Source organism: Phalangium opilio, unplaced genomic scaffold (genome assembly GCF_054372755.1).
Source record: "Phalangium opilio isolate 3A_F unplaced genomic scaffold, DU_Popi_V2 ptg000329l_1, whole genome shotgun sequence".
Lineage (NCBI taxonomy): Eukaryota > Metazoa > Arthropoda > Arachnida > Opiliones > Phalangiidae > Phalangium > Phalangium opilio.
In genome coordinates, this window is record NW_028324226.1 from 7,407,259 (window position 1) to 7,432,212 (window position 24,954).

At 33.9% G+C, this 24,954-nt stretch overlaps 1 protein-coding gene and 1 long non-coding RNA gene across 7 annotated transcripts in view; one reads left to right on the forward strand and one right to left on the reverse strand.

Moving 5' to 3' along the window:
• LOC149610608 (potassium voltage-gated channel protein Shaw-like) overlaps positions 1 to 24,954 on the reverse strand; it is a 519,915-nt gene that overhangs the window by 324,227 nt on the left and 170,734 nt on the right. The window lies entirely within an intron of this gene.
• Positions 15,470 to 18,432, forward strand: LOC149610621 (uncharacterized). The gene is made up of 2 exons (XR_016376577.1): positions 15,470 to 17,200; positions 17,295 to 18,432. It is a non-coding gene; the product is annotated as an uncharacterized LOC149610621 (long non-coding RNA).

A 24,954-nucleotide genomic window follows, 5' to 3' on the forward strand; every position in this document is an offset into this window, starting at 1 on the left:
TGACTATTTTGCTGAAATGCCGAATTCTGAACCGTGAATTTTGAAAATGAAATACAATGGAGACCGTCTGAACTTTTTTGACTATTTTGCTGAAATGCTGAATTCTGAACCGTGAACTTTGAAATTAATGTAAGATAGAGACCGTCTGAACTTTTTTGACTATTTTGCTGAAATGCCGAATTCTGAACCGAAATTAATGTAAGATAGAGACCGTCTGAACTTTTTTGACTAATTTGCTGAAATGCCGAATTCTGAACCGTGAATTTTGGAAATGAAGTAGAATGGAGACCGTCTGATTTTTTTTTGACTATTTTGCTGAAATGCCGAATTCTGAACCGTGAATTTTGAAAATGAAATACAATGGAGACCGTCTGAACTTTTTTGACTATTTTGCTGAAATGCTGAATTCTGAACCGTGAACTTTGAAATTAATGTAAGATAGAGACCGTCTGAACTTTTTTGACTATTTTGCTGAAATGCCGAATTCTGAACCGTGAATTTTGAAAATGAAATAGAATGGAGACCGTCTGAACTTTTTTGACTATTTTGCTGAAATGCCGAATTCTGAACCGTGAATTTTGAAAATGAAATACAATGGAGACCGTCTGAACTTTTTTGACTATTTTGCTGAAATGCTGAATTCTGAACCGTGAACTTTGAAATTAATGTAAGATAGAGACCGTCTGAACTTTTTTGACTATTTTGCTGAAATGCCGAATTCTGAACCGTGAATTTTGAAAATGAAATAGAATGGAGACCGTCTGAACTTTTTTGACTATTTTGCTGAAATGCCGAATTCTGAACCGTGAATTTTGAAAATGAAATATAATGGAGACCGTCTGAACTTTTTTGACTATTTTGCTGAAATGCTGAATTCTGAACCGTGAACTTTGAAATTAATGTAAGATAAAGACCGTCTGAACTTTTTTGACTATTTTGCTGAAATGCCGAATTCTGAACCGTGAATTTTGAAAATGAAATAGAATGGAGACTGTCTGAACTTTTTTGACTATTTTGCTGAAATGCCGAATTCTGAACCGTGAATTTTGGAAATGAAGTACAATGGAGACCGTCTGAACTTTTTTGACTATTTTGCTGAAATGCCGAATTCTGAACCGTGAATTTTGAAAATGAAATAGAATGGAGACCATCTGAACTTTTTGACTATTTTACTGAAATGGCGAATTCTGAACCGAAATTAATGCAAGATAGAGACCGTCTGAACGTTTTTGACTATTTTGCTGAAATGCCGAATTCTGAACCGAAATTAATGTAAGACAGAGACCGTCTGAACTTTTTTGACTATTATGCTGAAATGCCGAATTCTGAACCGTGAATTTTGGAAATGAAGTACAATGGAGACCGTCTGAACTTTTTTGACTATTTTGCTGAAATGCCGAATTCTGAACCGAAATTAATGTAAGATAGAGACCGTCTAAACTTTTTTGACTATTTTGCTGAAATGCCGAATTCTGAACCGTGAATTTTGAAAATGAAGTAGAATGGAGACCGTCTGAACTTTTTTGACTATTTTGCTAAAATGCCGAATTCTGAACCGAAATTAATGCAAGATAGAGACCGTCTGAACGTTTTTGACTATTTTGCTGAAATGCCGAATTCTGAACCGAAATTAATGTAAGATAGAGACCGTCTGAACTTTTTTGACTATTTTGCTGAAATGCCGAATTCTGAACCGTGAATTTTGGAAATGAAGTACAATGGAGACCGTCTGAACTTTTTTGGCTATTTTGCTGAAATGCCGAATTCTGAACCGAAATTAATGTAAGATAGAGACCGTCTAAACTTTTTTGACTATTTTGCTGAAATGCCGAATTCTGAACCGTGAATTTTGAAAATGAAGTAGAATGGAGACCGTCTGAACTTTTTTGACTATTTTGCTAAAATGCCGAATTCTGAACCGAAATTAATGCAAGATAGAGACCGTCTGAACGTTTTTGACTATTTTGCTGAAATGCCGAATTCTGAACGGAAATTAATGTAAGATAGACACCGTCTGAATTTTTTGAATATTTTGCTGAAATGCTGAATTGATAATATGCCGGGGGGAGGGCAACTAAATGAACTTCAAGGACTGGCGACAGAATTATAGTTATGGTATTTTTAGGACATACAGAATTTACCAAAACCTTTCATTTTTGGTAAAGTAATCTGAGAAATTTCCAAATTATTGTGTGAAGAAAATTTTAGAAATTCCAAAAATAAGGAAAAGGCGAATATAAGCGGGAAGTTGGAAACATTACATTTGCGATATTTTAGTTTCTAAAAAAACAATAAACCAATATTTTGGGGAAATGGCACTATTTGGTTTTTAAGTAACAAGGCTTTCTCAACAAAAATTTGCTTTTTCCAAAATTTTTATACTCAAATAAAATGAGACCTTTTCTGAAATTTTTCTCAATTAAAATCCACCTTTTTCAGAATTTAGATGCTTACTTTATTTGCAACACAAATAAAATGGGACCTTTTCCTATTTTTTTCTCAATAAAAATCCACCTTTTCAAATATTATAAGCATCAATTTCATAATTTTAGTAGATTCTGCTTTTATTATTCTCTATCTTACATTAATTTCAAAGTTCACGGTTCAGAATTCGGCATTTCAGCAAAATAGTCAAAAAAGTTCAGACGGTCTCCATTCTACTTCATTTCCAAAATTCACGGTTCAGAATTCGGCATTTCAGCAAATTAGTCAAAAAAGTTCAGACGGTCTCTATCTTACATTAATTTCGGTTCAGAATTCGGCATTTCAGCAAAATAGTCAAAAAAGTTCAGACGGTCTCTATCTTACATTAATTTCGGTTCAGAATTCGGCATTTCAGCAAAATAGTCAAAAAAGTTCAGACGGTCTCCATTGTACTTCATTTCCAAAATTCACGGTTCAGAATTCGGCATTTCAGCAAAATAGACAAAAAAGTTCAGACGGTCTCTATCTTACATTAATTTCAAAGTTCACGGTTCAGAATTCAGCATTTCAGCAAAATAGTCAAAAAAGTTCAGACGGTCTCCATTGTATTTCATTTTCAAAATTCACGGTTCAGAATTCGGCATTTCAGCAAAATAGTCAAAAAAGTTCAGACGGTCTCCATTCTACTTCATTTCCAAAATTCACGGTTCAGAATTCGGCATTTCAGCAAATTAGTCAAAAAAGTTCAGACGGTCTCTATCTTACATTAATTTCGGTTCAGAATTCGGCATTTCAGCAAAATAGTCAAAAAAGTTCAGACGGTCTCTATCTTACATTAATTTCGGTTCAGAATTCGGCATTTCAGCAAAATAGTCAAAAAAGTTCAGACGGTCTCCATTGTACTTCATTTCCAAAATTCACGGTTCAGAATTCGGCATTTCAGCAAAATAGTCAAAAAAGTTCAGACGGTCTCCATTCTACTTCATTTCCAAAATTCACGGTTCAGAATTCGGCATTTCAGCAAATTAGTCAAAAAAGTTCAGACGGTCTCTATCTTACATTAATTTCGGTTCAGAATTCGGCATTTCAGCAAAATAGTCAAAAAAGTTCAGACGGTCACTATCTTACATTAATTTCGGTTCAGAATTCGGCATTTCAGCAAATTAGTCAAAAAAGTTCAGACGGTCACTATCTTACATTAATTTCGGTTCAGAATTCGGCATTTCAGCAAAATAGTCAAAAAAGTTCAGACGGTCTCTATCTTACATTAATTTCGGTTCAGAATTCGGCATTTCAGCAAAATAGTCAAAAAAGTTCAGACGGTCTCCATTGTACTTCATTTCCAAAATTCACGGTTCAGAATTCGGCATTTCAGCAAAATAGTCAAAAAAGTTCAGACGGTCTCCATTCTATTTCATTTTCAAAATTCACGGTTCAGAATTCGGCATTTCAGCAAAATAGTCAAAAAAGTTCAGACGGTCTCTATCTTACATTAATTTCAAAGTTCACGGTTCTGAATTCAGCATTTCAGCAAAATAGTCAAAAAAGTTCAGACGGTCTCCATTCTATTTCATTTTCAAAATTCACGGTTCAGAATTCGGCATTTCAGCAAAATAGTCAAAAAAGTTCAGACGGTCTCTATCTTACATTAATTTCAAAGTTCACGGTTCAGAATTCAGCATTTCAGCAAAATAGTCAAAAAAGTTCAGACGGTCTCCATTGTATTTCATTTTCAAAATTCACGGTTCAGAATTCGGCATTTCAGCAAAATAGTCAAAAAAGTTCAGACGGTCTCCATTCTATTTCATTTTCAAAATTCACGGTTCAGAATTCGGCATTTCAGCAAAATAGTCAAAAAAGTTCAGACGGTCTCCATTGTATTTCATTTTCAAAATTCACGGTTCAGAATTCGGCATTTCAGCGAAATAGTCAAAAAAGTTCAGACGGTCTCCATTCTACTTCATTTCCAAAATTCACGGTTCAGAATTCGGCATTTCAGCAAATTAGTCAAAAAAGTTCAGACGGTCTCCATTGTATTTCATTTTCAAAATTCACGGTTCAGAATTCGGCATTTCAGCAAAATAGTCAAAAAAGTTCAGACGGTCTCCATTCTACTTCATTTCCAAAATTCACGGTTCAGAATTCGGCATTTCAGCAAATTAGTCAAAAAAGTTCAGACGGTCTCTATCTTACATTAATTTCAAAGTTCACGGTTCAGAATTCAGCATTTCAGCAAAATAGTCAAAAAGGTTCAGACGATCTCTTACTTTAATTTCAATGTTCACTGTTCAGAATTCGGCATTTCAGCAAAATAGTCAAAAAGGTTCAGACAGTTTACGGTTTGGTAGGATGGGAGAATTTGATAGTAGGAATTCTACTATTTTCAGCAGTTCAGACGTTCAGACATTCAGCAGATTAGTCGATCCCATTGAAAGTAGTTCAGACATTTATGCTCCTTGGTTTAACCATAGCCCACTCGACCACGCGCATCGCGACGCAAGCTGCTCCCGCTATAGCTAAATTACCGAAATTTGTTTTAAACGTATCTAGTTTTATGTGTTCTTCTATTGCTTCGATAACGTTACTTAAAATCCATTTTATACCTTCAAATACCTTTTAAAACATTACCAGCTACTCTGTCCAGACTACCAACTCAAATCGAGGAAGTTCTAGCATACACAATAGCAGGCGAGGGTAACCGCGTAACCGCGAATTAACACAAGACCTATTTTAAGGGAGTGAACAGGCCCAGTATAGCTACGCCAATAAAACGGTCAACTACGGCGAAACTCTGATGACTCGCGACTTTTGGCCATTTTCGTACTTTTTCTCTCATCCACTTTTGGTATTGGTAAAATAAAATAGTCTATTCCCTTAGCATTTGGAACTGTTCGAAATGTAGCAATTGTATCAGATAGCACAGTTTTTCGAAGTTAAAAGGTCTTAAAATTTCTAGATAGTCATCATAATTTTTCTCTGTCTTTCGCCGAGAGTTAAAAAAATTGGTATCCGTGTTTCAGTTAAGCTTTGACTTTGACATCGGTTAATTTACGATATCGGCTAACGATCCTAGTCTGCTTATAACATTAAATCGGAACTTCAAGTGTCACTAGACAGTATATAACTTCAAAATCGAGAGTTAGGAACTTTAAAACAATCTCAACAGGATATCCGTGGTTAAACTTATCATTATATGTGATAATGTATTAAGATAATGTGACGAAGCGGCTCAGTGAACGTTGGGCAATGGCCTCAGAGTTTTGCTTGCAATGGTCAAGCTAAAATTCCTCACTTGACGCAATCTTCTAAGGAGCTATTAGTAAAATAATATATTACGAACAAAAATGGTCTCACTTAGACCACAAAAATTATACTTAAATGTCCTAAAATTTTAATGAGAGGTGTGTTACAAACTATTATATTATATTAAAAAGAATTCAAACTTTTAGAGTGGATAATTATTTTAATAAAAATTTATTTCCAATGTCATAATTGTAAACAAGGGTTCTTCTGAACTTTCCCAAAATAGGTGTGTTTTAGGCTTTAGGGACTATAATTTTGTTTAATTATAAGATTTTTAGCGTAATGTTTAAGCAATACGTTTAATCTAGAAAAGGGAGTGAAAGTACTAAAATAATTTTTTTATAAAACTAATTAATTATGAACATTTTTAACCATTTTTGGATATAATCGATTGTAACACACTTGTCATTAAATTTTCAGGGCTTAAAAAATTGATATTTAAATCTAAGTAGGAAACTCAGTTAAGATTTGATAATTTTCGATATAGGAACTTAAATCAATTGGCCATTTGTATTTTATCTTCATCCATACTCGAAAATTATCCACATAACTCACATGCTAAATCGTATTATAATCCAAAATTTTGTTTATAAATAATCAGTTATCCACCAATTTGTGGATAATGGATAGATAATGCCGAGCTCTAAATATTAATCACAATGTTTAGTAAATAATACAATTAATCGCAGTGTTTACAAAAATTCAAATTAGCTTGAAAAATTGTTATTTAAATCAGGGATAGATAGACTTTTTTAAGACGGAATAAACAATGTTTGGCCTTTACTTCAGTCCGACTCATAGACGAGTAAATAGTCCCTTCCTTCAACACGTAACCAAAAAATTAAATTATCTTATTGGCTCACAAAAACTACGTATTGGTGACGTTGCTGACGGGGAGGGCCAAAAATACGTAATTCCTGTTTACCTCTGTCGCCATGACTACGACCCCTCTTGCGTTGTACCATAGCCCACTCGATCACGCGCGTGACGCCGCAAGCTGCTCGCCCTATAGCTATAGAGCGCGGATCGAGTGGGCTATGGTTGTACAGATAAGCGTCTTCACAGGGGTTCAAAATGGAGCCGTCTAAATGCGAGGGTCCGGCAATTATTCGGGAATTGTTTTTAATAGCAAATTAAAAAGGTAGTTAGTGAATTTGGTGCCGGTGTTTTGGATTTGGAGTACATCTGTAAAGGTGAAAAGTGTTCCCTAATTCTTTCTTAAGCCAATCATTTCTACTATCCTCATGATTTTGTAAACGAATTTGATGAAGTTAACCAAGGCTTAGTGAATGGTCAGGAGTTTTGTGAGCTTAGTGTTTGGTTAAAACCTGTTCGTGCTGTAATATCTATGAAGACTTTTACTCAATTCTAACTCACTTTTAATTTTCTTGGGTCTTCCCCGTTCTTTTTCAGTTGCAAGCCCTATGTCTTGTATAACTTCCATTTTTAAACAATGTTATTTCAAAAATTAAAATCCGAACCCATTCCAACTTGGCAGACGAAGGGGCAGACGACGTTTATTTGACCCGGATATACATACAACGCCATAACAAAAATAAGACCCGCCTCTTCTTTCATACCCCTCCGTCACGGGTAATTGGGTCGTGGACTAGGACGCGCACCCGAATAACCCTGTTACCCATTCCGTCTTAAAAAAGTCTATCTATCCCTGTTTAAATCAAAGTAGGAAATTCAGTTAAGATTTGATAATTTTCGATATAGGAACTTAAATCAATTGGCCATTTGAATACACTTACCGACAATTGATTTCACTAATCGGGACAATTACTGCGTCTTTTAATTAATATTTCATAAATACTACCTGAATATTTCTTAGCTTGAAAAATTGATATTTAAATCTAAGTAGGAAATTCAGTTAAGATTTGATAATTTTCGATATAGGAACTTAAATCAATTGGCCATTTGTATACACTTACCGACAATTGATTTCACTAATCGGGACGATTACTGCGTCTTTTAATTAATATTTCATTAATACTACCTGAATTTAAATCTAAGTAGGAAATTCAGTTAAGATCCAGCACGTCGCGCACGTCGCGCTCGGCGCTCGGCATTCGAGGGATCAGGCAACTAGCGTAATACACTTCCCATCGTACACCCTCAGAAAGACTTTATTACGGAGCGGCTTTCCCCTCGTCAACTAGAAACGAACTTGACGCCCGAGGGATCAGCCACTGGCGTATTCCCCCGGTATTACCTTTCTGGTGGTTTTAATGCCGTAAATTCGGAAGATATGCCTTTAATCCGTTCTAATATTGAAATAAAAACTGTAAAAAGTAATCCCGAGTGTATTTCCGCGTTAAACGGCGTAATACGCTCCCCATCTTACACCCTCAGAAAGACTTTATTACAGAGTGGCTTCTCCCTCGTCAAATTTTCCGTATGGAGTAATATTTTGCAAACGCCATCTAGATGTCGTGCGCAAAATAAAAAGTAAGTAACAATTTTAAAACAGTAGCGCATCGAGGGGCTATTCACTCAAATTTTCTGTACTCCTGTTAAGTATGGTACTATGTGGCTTTCATTACGAGCCCTGCCCTTGGGTCCTCTTGTTAACTCTTTATAATTCGACAAAGCCGGTAGGCCCGTGTAGACAAGACCTTATGTCCGTTTTTGATGTTAAACGAATAAATGACACTTTTTAGTGTTAGCTTCCCAAAGAAACACTGCATATTTTTATTCTAGAGGAACGGTAGGCCCTTCTTGATAATCAGAACCCACCCCCTCCCGTAATTTTAAGGAAAAAAAGCACATTTTTTAAGCTTAGCGTCCCATAGCAAAAAGCATGTGGTTTTTCGTGGTCCAGCACACCGAACAACTACAGCCACATTAAGGTTTGGAATACTTTCAATGTAACAAGAAACAGCAGAATGTTAAACTTCTGAAGTTTCATTCAGAAAAATTAAGTATTTATTTTTAATCAATTAATAACGTATGGCAAGTCGGATACTCGCAATACAGAGTTAGGGGATTTGTTTATGTCATGGATTTCATGAACTCGCAATTTGATCAGGTTTTTCATGATCTCGCAATTTTATTCTAGGAGAGCGATAGCTCTCTTAGATAAGACTTCATACTGCTCTTAATGTATAAGGAGGGTTTTTTGTTTGGATGTAACTTTTTTTGTATTGTATTAATTGATTCGAAAAAATTCCACAGAACTACAATTTGGGCCCTCAATATGTGGTTAAAATTTCAAAGAGATCCATCCATTGGTTTATTTTATAAAAAATGAAGTTGCTAAGGGTGGTTTTCATTTCCATAAAATTAATCACACCTTTTGGTGAAAAAGTTAAATTTTCCCATAGAAATAACATGGAGTTTTTCTCCAATTTAGCCATTTTGTGGCCACTCTTTTGAAATGAAATATTCGTTTGTTACGTTTATATCAAAATATAAACCTTTTACTAGGACCATTTTTAAGGTTTTTGCGAAAAATTAAGTTCAAGTGCTAAATTTCATGTTTTTTAATCACCCTTTGACTTACGTTGTTGCACCCTATATGTCATACTGTTGGACTTACGGTGTTTTACCGTGGATAAAGCCTAGGAGAAAGCCTAGGAGAAAGCCACTCTTGCACATACGCTGTTTTACCGCGGACTTTTATTTGATTTTACTCTCTTTCGTTGCAAAAGCTGAATGATTTTAGGTAATTTAGCTAGACTAACGATTACAGGTAATTAAGCTAGATTAGCGATTACAGCTAATTAAGCTAGATTAGCGATTACAGCTAATTAAGCTAGATTAGCGATTACAGCTAATTAAGCTAGATTAGCGATTACAGCTAATTAAGCTAGATTAGCGATTACAGCTAATTAAGCTAGATTAGCGATTACAGCTAATTAAGCTAGATTAGCGATTACAGCTAATTAAGCTAGATTAGCGATTACAGCTAATTAAGCTAAATTAGCGATTACAGCTAATTAAGCTAAATTAGCGATTACAGCTAATTAAGCTAAATTAGCGATTACAGCTAATTAAGCTAAATTAGCGATTACAGCTAATTAAGCTAAATTAGCGATTACAGCTAATTAAGCTAAATTAGCGATTACAGCTAATTAAGCTAAATTAGCGATTACAGCTAATTAAGCTAAATTAGCGATTACAGCTAATTAAGCTAAATTAGCGATTACAGCTAATTAAGCTAAATTAGCGATTACAGCTAATTAAGCTAAATTAGCGATTACAGCTAATTAAGCTAGATTACCGGTGGCGGGTAATTAAGCTAGATTACCGGTGGCGGGTAATTAAGCTAGATTACCGATGGCGGGTAATTAAGCTAGATTACCGATGGCGGGTAATTAAGCTAGATTACCGATGACGGGCAATTTAGCTAGATTACCGATGACGGGTAATTAAGCTAGATTACCGATGGCGGGTAATTAAGCTAGATTACCGACGGCGGGTAATTAATCTAGATTACCGATGGCTGGTAATTAAGCTAGATTACCGATGGCGGGTAATTAAGCTAGATTGCGAAAAGCATATGACTTGGTGCACAATTCTATGTCTTGTGTAGGTGCACAATTCTATGACATCTGTTGGTGCTCAGATCTATGGAATCTTTTTATGCTCAGATCTATGGAATCTTTTTATGCTCAGGCCTACTTAAAGGCCGACTTCCATCGAAAAGGGTTCTTACGAACTGAAAACCGTGCATCGAGAGTAACAATGGAGCGACCGTGCCGATTTTCGAATCCCCGCTGGACAAAATTTTGAGGGGTTCTTACGAACTGAAAACCTTGATACGGGGGTTCTTACGAACTGAAGATATATCTTCTTGTGGGATAACTACCGCTTGCTCTGTAATTTGCTTGTGAAACTGACGGGAAAGCAATTTGAGTTTGACTGGACGTTGATTGTCAAGTCAAGCAGTGAGTTTTGAAGTTATGTAATAGATGCTTGGTCAGTTCATAAGCTTTAACTAATAAAAGTGCAACGCCCTAAAACGTTTTCTCTCCTAAGGTTTCTAAACTATTTTAATTAATATTAAGACTGAAGTAACAGATATTAATAAAAACTGTCTTTGTAGACAAAGACGGGAAAATGTAAGAGATAAGTGTAGAAAATTAAATGCCTGAATTAAAAGATATTCAATTTTCACTTTTGAACACATGATTATAAAACATCAATTATTTGAAAAAATTCTTATCTTAGTTTTTTTCACCAAAATTTCATATGCGAAAAATATTTTTCAACATTATTTCCCCTTGTATTTTGTTTCCAATATTAGCTCTAGAAAAAGGCTTCTTCAAGAATTTTTTAAGGGATACTAGCTTGACACTACGTTTTACCAGGGAGGAGAGACTTGAGACTGAAGTCTCTCCTCCCTGGTTTTACTTTTGACTGACATGGTCTTTAAGAAGGTTCAAATACTTGCATATCTGAAAAAATTGAGATTTATGAGTTTAATTTTTATATTTTTAAATGAGAAATATTGAGATTTTGATGTTGATATTAGTGTCGAAAAGATCTGTAGATTGATCGTGATCTTCAGAGAGCTATACATTAGTGTCGAAAAGATCTGTAGATTGACTGTGATCTTTAGAGAGCTATACATTAGGTCAAATTTTTAAACTTCGAATTAACGAACACTTCTTGTTTTGATACGGTTTATACTTTATCAGCTATTAGCGTTTTTCTGTCCATTTTATTCCCCTTGTAGGGCTCAACCCAATTGTAAATATTTGAGAGAAAAAATGGAAAACGCGTATTATTTTTAAAATGATATATAAGTGTCATATTAAAATATTTTTACTAAAGTAATTTTGGTGAAAAAAACTAAGATAAGAATTTTTTCAAATAATTAATGTTTTATAATCATGTGTTCAAAAGTAAAAATTGAATATCTTTTAATTCAGGCATTTAATTTTCTACACTTATCTCTTACTTTTTCCCGTCTTTGTCTACAAAGACAGTTTTTATTAATCAGATATTACGGTTTTTCGCAGTTAATAATGATAGGTCTGCATTGAACACATTAATACTGGTCATTCTTCTGAACAGAATGACATGGTGTATGACAATATAATATTTATTTTCAAAACAATTACGACTGCTATGAAATTATTGAACAATAGTTATTGTTTCGAGAATCTCATGGTTTTATGAACAAAATATTACATTACAGATAACAATATGTACTAAACTTTAACTGCCATATAAAATAATAGTAATACACGTAGCTTTAGCATTTTAAACATTTCACTCGATAACGTAAGTTATGATAATGTAGAGAGAGTGTCATAAAATCATAATTCTTTTAAGTAGTTTTTTTCAACATAAAGTTAAATTCTCAATTTTTTTTAGTTTGAAATGGTTCTGAAATGCGTTATTGTTTTATTTATCCTGGCTTCAATCAATTCTAAAGTATTTGTTTATGGATCAAAGGAACGTTTCCGGTTTGTGTTAGATCTATGTAGTAAGTTTTGTCAAGTTATTGTTCAATTGTGCATGATTATCTTTTTTCACGATTAAAGTCAGTTATTTATTCTCATTAGAATAATGCTTAAAATTTAAATTTATTAAACCATCTCTAATACTCAAAACGAGAATGCCTTGATTATTTTGTCATCGGACATTTTTGCACAGCTGAGTTGAAATTTAGAAGATTCAAATTTTATTAAAATTAAGTGGCGCGGTTTTCATTAAAAAATTGAAGATCTTTTATTATGCTTATAGTACAGAAATAAAAGTTGGCCGAGTTCGAAGTTTAGCTTGTTGAAATTTTCGCTTTTAACACTCGATTAAAATAAAATTGCGGTGATTTAAACGAAACTTAAATAATATGAACATTATTTACTCAAGTCAAATTATAAGCTTTAAAAAGAGTAAAATTTCATTCTAATTAAAGTTAAATCTTATGCATTAAAGAAAAAGCAATTCCCGAGAAAAACCAGAAATTTATCATTGACTTTGATATTTTGGTTGGAAAAATGCGATAAGCGTTTAAATTGTGAAATATACATTTGATTGTACAAATTGGTATTTTAAGTAACTCTTCTTTTAACAACTACTTTTGAAAAAGAAAGTTCTTCAGAAAATATGTGAGACAAAGTCGCTACGAACGCCCATAAAAGTCATCTATGACTCAATATTTATAATAAATTCGTAAAAGTATCGTACCTTTTTAGAGGCAAGTAACCACGGAGAAAATTGGAACGATGTCCCTTGTGTTAAAAAAATTTCGGACTTAATTTTTCAAAGTTGTAATGAAATACATCGATGTTCCATTAGCAGAAAGCTATACGTAAGTGTGCCCCTAAAATATTTATTTAAAACGCTTCTCAAAAATCAATTAAATAACCTTTTATGAACCCTGTTAATTTCTTGGAAATTTTCATGATATTATCACTCCTTGAACAGTCTTTGGAAGACCTTGTCTCCCAGTGCACAAGAAAACATCTATACAAGGAGTGGTCGGCATTTAAAAAGCTTTGCGATTATGTAGAATGGGGAAATGAAAATGATGAGGTACTAAAAACTAACCAAGCTCATTATGTCCAGTTAATATTAACCGTTTTTACTTTATAATTTACTGAAAATAGTTTTACTGGCAAATGGTAGCCTGCGCTACTGGATTTCTATATAAAGATAAAGTGAAGTTGTATACCGAAGAGTTTCAGGTAAGTTGTGTTTTAAACGATCACAGGTAAATCGCCATTTCATAAGTTTAAAAGTGAAATCGAGTGAAAACTGTGAAGTAGTGGAAAGAATGAGCTGAAAATTAAGGTCCAAAGACGTTATATAGGACGTCAACGTTACCAGTCCACCAAAGTCCTTTTGTTTGAAGCCATGTATAAAGTCTTTAGATCCACAAACTGGATGTTTCTTCTTAAGATAAAAAAAATGCTCGAAAACCAGATTCTATTTTACCCCTGACCTTTAGAAAAGGATTTATCCATTTTAATTTTTTTCCAAGAGACAAATAAAAAGATGAGGGAATGAGCTATAGCTAAAATTACCTTTGTTTTAATTGAAATGGCCGCTGAACCCAGTAGTTCACGGTCCACGCTGCAATACTTCAATTGACATACTTTGGAATCCAGTTTGTATAGAATCATCCATTTGCTTGTATAGTTTTTCATTAGATGCTTTTGCTTTTCCTCCCCATATAGTTTTTATTATTATACCTGCGGTTTCCTCGTGGAATAATTTGCATTTCTAATCATGTAATTTTTTTTTATATTTCAGAAATGTCAAGCAACTGCCGGAAATGCTTAAATTTTCGATACAAATCAGCAGTTTCATTTAAAAAATTATATATAAAACATACTGTGTGTTATAAAATTAAAAAATATCTAATGGGCTATGGGATAAAGAATATAGTAAAGCAAGGGATAAAATTATCTTTATGGTTGTGGAATAAAGATATATATTATTATTTCAAAATCCCCTCGAGTTGGAGGGTAATTATTACGTTATTGTAAAGTATTTACAACATAAAGAAGTAAAAAGAAAATAGGTTTAATTCAAAGTTCAACTTTAAGACCTTTTCACTTTTAAAGGAAAGGACTACCATTATTAAAATCTTTTTTAAATTCTACAGGGCCGGTAGGCCCTTGTAGATATGACATGACACCCTTCCGTAAACCTATTTTCTTCATTTCGTTCTCGTTGACAACTAGAAGGTCCTAAGTTTGTGGGCGCTAACAAGTTACGTTGACTAATTGTAAATGTTGGCTTTCTTGCCGATTTTCCTAATTTCTTAGCAGTAGCATGGATAAAGAATGCGCGTGAGGAAATTTGTTTTCACGCTATAGGATCGGCAACTCCCTATCTCGAACGACAGAATATTCTGTATACACTCTGTTACAACGTCGGTTGTCAGCACGCGCAAAGCTATTTCTCTATGTAACGTAGCTTTGTACGTGCTGTCAAGAGACAAAAAACTTCAGGATCTTCAGGATTTAAAATATCCGCGAATTTTTTAGCTCGAGTGCACGGACCTTTAGGCCTAAGTTTCAAATACGTGTGAAATTGCATACAGTCTACTACACGCATTTGAAACAAGCGTGTAGTAGACTGTAGTGTATATAGCGTCGGTAGTGAACATAGCCTAACCGGGTTAACCCTAGGTTTTTTATGCTGTATTTACCGTGTGCGCTTGCAATTTGATGTAAAAAATGGCATACCTATTCAAATTATTAACGTGTTGAAATAAAGATAGTGCTTTTCACCCTGTGAAAAGATCGAAAACTTCAAAATAGTACTGGTAAGATGACAAAAATTTTAAAATGTTTTCCTTACGGCAGTTAAAAGAGTCGTGGTGTTTACCTTAGCGCAGTTTAACTATTTCTTACCAACAGTGGATTTTGTTAATTCATAAATATAAGTAACAGTGGTGCTGATTAATCCAGGAGGACAGTGTCGTTATGTAATTTAATTAGCCAAATAATTTCCATGTTTACATCGGCGCAGATTTTTCCAACGTAACCACGTCAGCAACGGAGGGTTACGTTGTTCGCTATCTCCACAGTTCACAGTGCCGTTTGTTCATTTGTCTAAATTGCTATGAATTGTTTAGGTATTTAATTTAATTACTGTTATTGAAGCCAAAGTTGCTAAACTATAGAATCCCATCATTCATTAACATATGTTATAGATGATCTTTATGTTACCGCAAATTTAGCACGCGGTATGATAAAAATTTAACATATTGTGTTGGCAAGAATGAAAAACTCTTCTAAACTTTACAATTAAGGTGATTTGAAACTAGGGCTCGGGGATCGGTTAACTATTATTCAAATATATTCACATACCAAAATTTGTAAAACGAAGATTATATAAAAGTATTTCGTCTCGATTTTTTTCGGAAAAAGGTAGAGTGATGCAATTATTAATCGTAAGTATTTTTTCCGAAAAACTAAAATTTTTAACATAATCAGAAGAATTTTAGTCCAAAAACCTTTTTTGCGATACCTTTTATTCGATTTCGAATAAAAAATTATGATCCATACGTTTCTTGATACAAATGTGGTTTTGGTTTCTTTTATCGATTAGTATTTGGACGAGTAACCGCCATTATTATTTTTTACGATAAACTTTGATCATTTTTAAATTGTTATAGCTATATATTAACGAAAAAACGCAAAGTTTAAATCATTGAAAAATGATTGTATTTAAAAACCTGATAATGGTAAGAACTATCAATAAAAACATTGTGATTGTCAATACTATCAGAAGTATATAATACTTCTCTTCGAGAGAAGTGTACCACAAAGTGTGGTAACATGAGAACTTGAAAACAAACTAAACCGAATCACATACGCGAAAAATAGTACCCTCATCACTACTCTATTAGCACTTGACTATTTCCTAAGACGTGCACACTGTTAAAAAATATTGTCCAAAATCGGATGTAAATGGATCCAAACGGCTGACTCTGAGACAGCACAGTTTTTAATCTATTTTTGGATAACGTAACTAGTGTCCAAAAAGGGAGGGTCGAACGAAAAGCCAGATTTGAAGCCTCTTCCAAAATTGGATCCAGAATCATCTATTAAGGGATCGATTATTACCCAGAAATGGTCAAGATTTTATTCACACATCAATCAAACCCTCATTGGACAATTTCTAACCGATATTGGACTAATATCAAGCGCATATTGGTGTAATATCTAACCGACAGTGGACAACTGTCGAACAATATTGGAGTCACATGAAGCCAATATAGAGGCTAGATTTTTATTTCATCGAGTGATGATTGTTTTGGAACGTTCTGTTCACGACGTGTTCATCTGCCTGTGTGTTTGTTAGTCTGTCTGCCTGTTGTTACACCTCAGGGGATCGCGTTCGCAGTTTCCTAATCTGAACAAAAGGGTTCTCAATTTCCGAATCGTATTCACAGTTGACGGATATCTGAAAAACTGTACTGACCACTATTCTATTAACTGACATCAACAATCTAACTACACCATTTTATGGTCTTTCAGACACTCGCGAAAGAGGCATACTCTAGGAAAAACGTCTCTTAAAACGATACAACTAGAAGAATAATAAGTAACTTCAGATAAAAATAATTAATATCATATAATTTTGATAAATTATTTGAGAAAAACCTCTCTTAACTGAAAAATCTGTAGTCAAAGTTTATAAAGGACGAGTAACGAAGATTGGGTATGAAGTCGAAAGACTGGATACATTTAATAGTTTTATAAAGCGAGATACTGAGTCTTTACTTCACTGTACCACGAAACTATCTCCAAAGTTAATATAGGGTGAGTATTGATATCGTTAGTTTATAAAAACGGAATAGAGAAGTCGTTTTCAAGTAAATGATCAAAATATGTTTCGAGTGTGACTTTCTGAAATATAGTTGGCGGTAGGAACCAGTGGATTTTTACTTCTCCTGAGAGATAGGCTTTGTGCCTGAAGTGTCTGTCTGTGTTTTGTTTTAACTTCTGCAATTGCTTATCAATAAAGAGAAATTATTGCATATCTAGGTAAATAGGTATGTTGGTGATTCTCAAATATTTTTTTATTTCACTTCCCCATTTTACCTTAACCCTTTTATATTACACTAAAACTTCTTTGTTCGAGTCTAGGGCGTTTATGTTGAGATAATATGGATGGGTTTCGCACCAAGAATCGAAGACATCCATTTTAGAATTAAAGCTAGCATTATCTATTATCCCCTTCTGATGTTAAACATTAATAGTTGTTGCTTGTATCGCCATTTCGACGATACGGTAAGCGGTATCGCGAGATCCCTGGCAAAAATATCACAGATATACACTTTTGGCGCTTGGAGGAAAGTATTTTGCCATAGAGTCCACTAACGTAATAACTAGGGCTTTTTGGAATTGGGTTTTATCGAAAAGATTGTAACAATAATTGAGTTTGGCGATCTGATCATAAATAACTGATACGGAGAAAAACGTATACATGTTAAATTCTAATAAAAAATATTAGTGACAATATTCCAGACGAAAGTCTACTCCAAAAAAATGATTTGGATATTTTTTGCAAAGCTTAAATTACAAAATATTACGCTAAAAGTTAGACTTCAAAGTATGTGGATTTTATAATAGAAAATATTTTTAATTTAACCGAATGTAGAGTAAGACCCTTTTTTCTACATCACTTTTTTTCGAATAATTTTGTCGATTGAATACATTTGTCGGTTAAAATCTTACTAAGATTATTCAATGTCAAAAAATATCATCTAAAATTGTTGAATTGTTTAAACGAATAAACTTCTGAATAGTTTTCGATTATTTGTAGTTAATCGTATTTTTCGAAAAAATCGACCAAAAAACCCCGAGCCCTATTTGAAACTCATTTTATAAGCTAAATCAACACTGCCAAACCTCAATCCTTCATTAATTTCAACTGAATTAAGTATAATTAACGTGAATTTAAACATGAAATATACATATTTGGATGAGAACTCGAGTAACTTTGAAATAAAATACTTAATTAAGGTTAAAACTGCACAAGCTGTTACTATAGCCCCATGTTTTCTATCTCATACTTAGTTAATTTAAATTTTCTTTAAAGTACATTAATAGGCGCGAAATTCGAAAGTTTAAGGTAAAATAAGAGTCAAAACCCACTAAAAATTGCAATTAAGGTTAAGTATATATTGAAAGTCATTTATAACCTAAATGTACACTGCCGAAACACAATCCTACGTTAATTTTAAATCAATTAAATATAATTAACGTGAAATTAAACCAAAAATATTCATTTTTTGGATTAAAAGCTCAAATAACTTTTAAATAAACTGTTTAATTAAGATTAAAACTACCCAAGCCGTTGGTAAATCCCAATGTTTTCTATTTCACACTTCAGTTAATTTCAACTATGTTTAAAGTACATTAATTGGCGCGAAATTCAAAGGTTTAGGGTAAAATAATGACTGTGGCAAAAATGTTAAACTGCACAAAACGTTCCAATTAGGGTAAAAAATTCCAATAAATTATACTTTTAAGCTTAATCGACTCTCCCGAACTGCGCTCAAATTAAGATGAAAACAACACAAGTTTTTCGCACAGCCACAGATGTTTCCTATTTCACTTTCGAATTAAATTAATTCATCATTAAAATACATCAAAAGCGCATACATATTTTAGAGTAATTGCAATTAAAGTTAATATTTCATTGAAACTTGTATTATAAACTAAATCCACACTAGATAAACCGTTAAATTAAACTTAATCAAGTATAATTAATGTGAAATTAACCCAAAACACGAATGTTTTTGGTAAATTCATGGATACCTTACAATTAAAGTAACAAATTATAATTAAAACTACCCTTATCTTTCACTCAGCCTCCATTTTCCTGTTTAATTCTTACACTTAAAAAATTGTCATTTAAAATCATTTTTCCCATATTGAAAAGAGAGCTATTGAAAAGGCGCGAAATTTAAAAGTTTTTTGGGGGGGGGGGAGGGGGCGGGGGTACAGTATGTGTGCCTTTTTAACAGGAGTATTGTTACAATTGTAACACTACAAACCTTGTATTTCTAATGGAACCGGCAAAACCGCAACGCTGAGCCGAAAACCCAGAATGGTAATTGTTCGGACCTATCGGGTGAGGACATTGGAGCACCAAAAACATACCGCGGTGTCACTTAATTGTTGAACGTTAAAGCGACCTTCATCACTTTAAATCCCATGACCTGCTCAATCTGGCAACATTTGAAAACTCAACTTTGAGGTACTTCCGGTCCCTTTTGATATACAGGGTCTTCATTGTTGTAGCTAAGTATAAGAATTATAGTAGTTAGTTTCGTTTCCTAGCAAAATGCCAACCTATTCCAACCAGGACAAATTGGACAGGATGTTTATTTCGGGTGAAGGTCGCAGTAACGTTCAACTAAAGGCAATGCTTTATGCCGAACGGTTTCCACACCGACAACATCCGGTGCGAAGCACCTTTTCCGACATTGGCGAGCACCTTCGTGATTTCGGTAGTGCAAGATCGTGAACGTAGAAGAGACTGTATAGTCTGTAATGAGGATAGAGATTTTGACATCGTAGCACGTTTTGAAGCCAATTCATGCTAATAGTAGAGCGGTGGAACAAGAAGTTGCACTAAGCCATTCTACTGTTCTAAGACTAATCGTAGGACAGTGCTTTAAAATATTTTGTTGCATTCTCCAGTATTCTTTTTGTACCTTGTCACTCGTTGTCACTTGCATACAATAAAACATGAATTCTAAACATTTATTTACACCCTGTATAATTTAGTATGACATCACCCGTTGGCAGTATTGGGGGTTGTACATAAAGGAAGCTGTTGGTCTGATCTCGACACCACTGTATATGTATACAGTGTACGAAACAAATATTTTTCTTCCATATTTCAAATACCGTCGTTTTTAAGCTTCTTTCATAAAGTGCAAAATTATATGCTTATCGAAATCAATGTTATTGGATATAAGTTAACTGTAATTAACGATACTTAAGTACTTCTTTAAGCAATTAGAAATAGATCAACCCCAAATGTATGATGGTAAAGCAAACAATATAGGACATAGGACCCAACTGAAAATCAGTTAAATTAAGAATTTTTAATGTACTGAGGTGGTGATCCCAATAAAGCTTTTATTTATTTATTTATTTATTTATTTATTTATAACTATTCAAAATTTAATTACATTAAGACTGAAGTAACAGATATTATAAAAAAACGTCTTGGTTTGGACCAAGGCCGAAAAAACAAACGATATGTGTGAGGTTTATCAATTGGCTGAAGTTTCAGATTAATAATATATATCTTTATTCCACAAACATCAAATTGAAGCGCACACGGTAAATACAGCATAAAAAACCTAGTGTCAGGGCCGGAAATAAGCACAGGACACTGGACATTGTCCAATAAAATATTAAAATGTCCCATAACTTTTAAAAAAACTAAGGGGGGTCGCTGGACATTTTGACCAATAAATTTTCCAAAGTTTTGATAGCTTGACTATGAAGATGCGACACTATTTATGCACGCGGCAGTGGACAATGTCCAATAAATTTTACAGTCAAATAGGGGGGGTCACTGGACACATGTCCTATAAGAAATTTTTCTTATTTCCGGCCCTGCCTAGGGTTAACCCGGTTAGGCTATGTTTCTAGCATAAAATTGAGCAGACTATATAAAGGATTCCAAAACAAATGAGAGCTGGAAATCAGCCTTTTTAATAATCTTTAAAGAGTAACTAAAATAGGGTAATGGCAGCCCTCTGCCTTCGACTGTATTAAGCTCTATGGGGAAATAACATGGGGTGCTATTAGTCTATATAACTTAAGCCTTGGCCGTAAAGAACGTCGAAAAACTTACTTCAAAAGATATAAAAACCTCTATTAACTGTAATAATTTACCTGAATTACTTTTCTAGACGAAAATTCGACCTGATATTGAATATTTGAAACACTCTGTCTAAAAAGACCAAGCGAACTTTGACATAATTCGAAAGGAAAATGTAAATATTTAATAGTGGATGCCAAACCAGGGTGTTGCACGAATTCATACATTTAATTTCGTATATCGAAATGCTACATTTTTAATGTCGCGACTATGAAAGAAAGGTTGCACTGCAATTTCCCTCTTCGTACTTTAGACTTTCTTGGGGGGGGGGGGTTAAGTTAAGTGCAACCTTCTTCGTTTAACTGGTAATGAATGGAAATGAATATAACAAGCCATTGGTACTGAAACGTATTTCTTTTTATGTAATCTTTACCTATACCTTTGGTTATATTTATACCGATATCATATTTTTCCAGTGCTACAGATAGTTACCTACTAACAAAAACGACACAAAATAAACGATGTTGCTTTGTCTTAAGTATACGGCATTCGATTATTAACTAGTCTGAACAAAATAAATTTCAATTTTCATATTTTTTAACATCAGTCTTCGTAGCAACTTACCCATTTAAGTTTTTTTTTGATGCAAACTTGAAAATTTGTCAAGCCAGCAACAATTAAAACTATGTCCGTCAAAGTGCTTACACGAAATCCCTTAAAAATAATTAATTTCATGATAAAATTCATGTTTATACAGTATTATCCATTTGCTTGCGCAGTTTTTAATTAAGTGCTTTTGCTTTTCCTCCCCATATAGTTTTTATTATTATACCTGCGGTTCCCTCGTGGAATAATTTGATTTTCTAACCAAGTAATTTTTATTTATATTTCAGAAATGTCAAGCAACTGCCGGTAGGCAAAGCTTAGATTATTATTAATTCTTAAATTTTCGATACAAATCAGTGATTTCATTTCAAAAAATGATATAAGTGGGGTGGCGTAGCGGTTAGCGCTTTCGCCTCGCAGCAAGAGGATCCCGGGTTCGATCCCGGACTGTGGCACCGGGTGAAAATCCGGGAACAAATCCTTCTGCGTAGAGTTTGCAAGTTCTCTCCCCGCTTGTTAAAAGGAGTTTTCCTCCGCGGTCTAACCCGGTTTCTCCTTTCCATCAAAACTTGCAGAGGTTAACGGTAATAGTTAGTATAGGGCGCTGTCGGTTAGCTGTGGCATAGGGGCTAGCCACCACCCCTCTATGCATTGTAAAGGGACCCACCTGTAAATAAGCCACAGGCTTAGTGTGGAAATCCCTTCGTAGACAAAGCTTAGATTATTATTATTATATGAAATATATTGTGTGTTATAAAATTAAAAAATACCTAATGGGCTATGGGATAAAGAATGTGGTAAGTCATGGGATAAAATTATCTGTAGGGTTATGGAATAAAAATATATATTTTGACGTGAAGTGAATTATTTCAAAACTCTCTCTCGAGTTGGAGGGTATTTATTTAATGTAAAGTATTTATAAATTAAAGAAGACAACGAAATGAAGTTTAACTTGAAGACCTTTTCAGTTTCAATGGAAGGTACTACCATAATAAAAAGCTACTCAACATCAGTTAAATAACCTTTAATGAATCCTATTAATTTCATGGAAATCTCCATGATTTCATCACTCCTGGAAAAGTCTTTGGAAAGCCTTGTTGCCTTGCGCGCAGGTGGACATCACAATTACGTCCAGTTACTTTTAACCGATTTTACTTTTTAATTTACTAAAAATTGTTTTACTGGGGAAGAGCAAACTGCGCTACTGCATCGGCGCCTATTGATAAAATGAAGAAGTTTATAATAATCAAGAAAATGTATTGACAATCAAGGGTATGAAAAAGCAAGCAACTCCCATTTGATTTATGAAGTGTAAGATCAGGTATGGTTAAATAAACGATACATTTTTCGGACATTTAACACCGTCTGATGCTGATAGAAAATAGAGTTCAATTTTATCAATTTCGGTTACGTAAAAACTACCATGTATAACACTCAGATGAATAGGTATTGGTAAAATAAAATTGTCTGTTCCCTTCTCAGCTATAGCTTTTGGAACTGTTCGTAATGTAGCAATTGTATCAGATAACACAGTTTTTCGAAGTTAATAGCTCTTAAAAGTTCTAGTTAATCTTCATAATTGTCTTTCTCTGTCTTTCGCCGAACCCTGCGGGATTTCACGATTTCTTCAAAATCTCCAAATCCTCAAAGTTTTAGAGATTTTAAATTCTGTCAGAGATTTTATGATTTCGGAAATTTATCAGATGTCTCGTTTTTGTTATACTTCGAGGCGCTCGTCAGGCGTTTGGTAAAATGGACCATTAATTAATAAATTATAGAAAAACAGTTATTGACTTTACAGAGTAAGGTGATTTATTGTTTAAGTCAGGGATTTCACGGGCTCTGCCCCATTGGACCGAATCGCATTCGGCCGAAACCAGTCTCAATCAACCGAAAAACCCGCACTTTTGGCGGATTCGGTCCAATGGGACAGTCCCATTGGAGCGAAAACCCTCACTTCTTCGGGTTTCGGATTTGGTCCATTGGGACAAGAATGCATGCGCATATACACCCGATGGAACTAAAATTAATTTAATTCCCGGGAGCGCAAAGCTTGCATCTTTGCAAGCAAACAATTTCTTTGACTTATAATAAAATAATGGTCAAAGAAATTGAGAACCATACGCGAACATTCTGTAAAATATTAAGCACCTATTTTAGTTTAGAAGAACCAAATACTTTCGGATCCCCGAAAATTTACTTTTTAAAGGGAATTGTAGTTTTGTTTTTAATTATTTTAAGACATATTTATCACGTTATCAGCTAATTAATAGGAGAATATTTTGGAAAAAGTGGCAGCTAACTATTAGGAGAATATTTTGGAAAAGGTGGCAGCTAATTAATAGGAGAATATTTTGGAAAAGGTGGCAGCTAATTAGTAGGAGAATATTTTCTAAAAGGTGGCAGCCAATTAATAGGAGAATATTTTGGAAAAGGTGGCAGCTAATTAATAGCAGAATATTTTGGGAAAGGTGGCAACGAATTATTGGAACCATTGTTTTGGAAAAGGTGGCAGCTAACTATTAGAAGAATATTTTGGAAAAGGTGGTAGCTAATTAGTAGGAGAATGTTTTGGAAAAGGTGGCAGCTAATTAGTAGGAGAATGTTTTGGAAAAGGTGGCAGCTATCTATTTGGAGAATATTTTGGAAAAGGTGGCAGCTAACTATTTGGAGAATATTTTGGAAAAGGTGGCAGCTAATTAGTAGGAGAATATTTTGGAAAAGGTGGCAGCTAATTAGTAGGAGAATATTTTGGAAAAGGTGGCAGCCAATTAGTAGGAGAATATTTTGGAAAAGGTGGCAGCTAATTAATTGGAGAATATTTTGGAAAAGGTGGCAGCTGATTAATAGGAAAATATTTAGGAAAAGGTGGCAGCTGATTAATAGGAAAATATTTAGGAAAAGGTGGCAGCTGATTAATAGGAAAATATTTAGGAAAAGGTGGCAACTAATTAATAGGAGAATATTTTGGAAAAGGTGGCAACGAATTATTGGAACCATTGTTTTTTAAAAGGTGGCAGCTAACTATAAGGAGAATATTTTGGAAAAGGTGGTAGCTAATTAGTAGGAGAATGTTTTGGAAAAGGTGGTAGCTAATTAATAGGAAAATAACCTAACCGAACCTAACCTAACCTACCCGAAACCAAAATATTAAAATTTTAATTTAAAACTTAAAAATTGATGGAACTACCATTAAGATTATACTTCATTTTAAGCACAATTTGTTAATTAATTCTAAATATCTCTTGCCTTGAAAGGAATGAAAGTGAGCGTTTTAATTAGTATCACGAAACATTTAATTTATATATTTTAAAACTACACCACCGAATCGCTGACGGCTATCGTGTTTCA